Here is a 1,198-nt window from a genome sequence, read left to right as displayed (position 1 = left end):
AAGCAGTTTCTCAGAAAGCTTCTTTCCAGTTTTTCTCTGAGGACATTTTCTTTTTCACCATAGCCCACTAAGGGCTTCCAAATATCACTTTGCAAATTCCACAAGAACTGTCTTAGCGAAAGGCTTCTTGAGCGGAACGCTGTAACTCTGTGAGATGATTCCACAGAACACAAAGAAGTTTCTCAGAAAGCTTCTTTCTCTTTGTTATCGGAGGATTTTTCCTTTGGCCCAGTAGTCTACAAAGGGATCCGAAATATCTGTTCTCAGATTCCACAGAAATAAAGCTTGCAAAGAGATCCACGAAATACAGTTGTAACTGTGTGAGTGGAAGTCTCACATCACAAAGCAGTTTCTCAGAAAGTTTCTTTCCAGTTTTTCTCTGAGGATATTTTCTTTTTCACCAGAGCCCTCTAGGGGCTTCCAAATATAACTTTGCGAATTCCACAAGAACAGGCTTAGCGAGCAGCTTCTTGTGGGGAAAGCTTTTACACTGTGAGATGAATTAACAGAACACTAAGCAGTTTCTCAGAGCTTCTTTCCAGATTTCATCTGAGGATATTTCCTTTTTCACCATAACCCTCTATGTGCTTCCAAATATCACCTTGCAAATTCCACAAGAACTGTCTTAGCGAAAGGCTTCTTGAGGGTAAAGCTGTAACTCTGTGAGATGATTTCACAGAAGACAAGGAAGTTTCTCAGAAAGCTTCTTTCCCATTGTTATCGGAGGATATTTACTTTGGCCCTATAATCTTCAGAGGGATCAGAAATATCTGCTCTCAGATTGCACTGAAATAAGGCTAGCAAAGAGATCCACGAAATACAGATGTAACTCTGTGAGTGGAAGTCACACATCACATAGCAGTTTCTCAGAAAGCTTCTTTCCAGTTTTTCTCTGAGGATATTTTCTTTCTCAGCATAGACCTCTATGGCCTTCCAAATATCACTTTGCGAATTCAAGAAGAACAGGCTTAGCGACCGCCTTCTTGAGAGGAAAGCTGTAACTCTGTGAGATGAATTAACAGAACACTAAGCAGTTTCTCAGAAAGCTTCTTTCCAGATTTCATCTGAGGACATTTCCTTTCTCGCAATAGCCCTTTTGAGCTTTCAAATATCAGATTGCAAATTAAACAGGAACTGTCTTAGCGAAAGGCATCTTGAGGGGAAAGCTGTAACTCTGTGAGATGATTTCACAGAACAC

The 1,198-nt window shown here is 40.5% G+C and overlaps 1 pseudogene; it reads right to left on the bottom strand.

The window, feature by feature from the left end:
* Nucleotides 1–735, bottom strand: part of LOC105528323 — a 33,234-nt pseudogene extending 32,499 nt beyond the window's left edge.
* Nucleotides 736–1,198: the final 463 nt, after the last annotated feature.

This window comes from Mandrillus leucophaeus, unplaced genomic scaffold (assembly GCF_000951045.1).
Source record: "Mandrillus leucophaeus isolate KB7577 unplaced genomic scaffold, Mleu.le_1.0 Scaffold712, whole genome shotgun sequence".
Taxonomy (NCBI): Eukaryota; Metazoa; Chordata; class Mammalia; order Primates; family Cercopithecidae; genus Mandrillus; species Mandrillus leucophaeus.
This window is presented reverse-complemented; position numbering and strand designations above follow the sequence as displayed.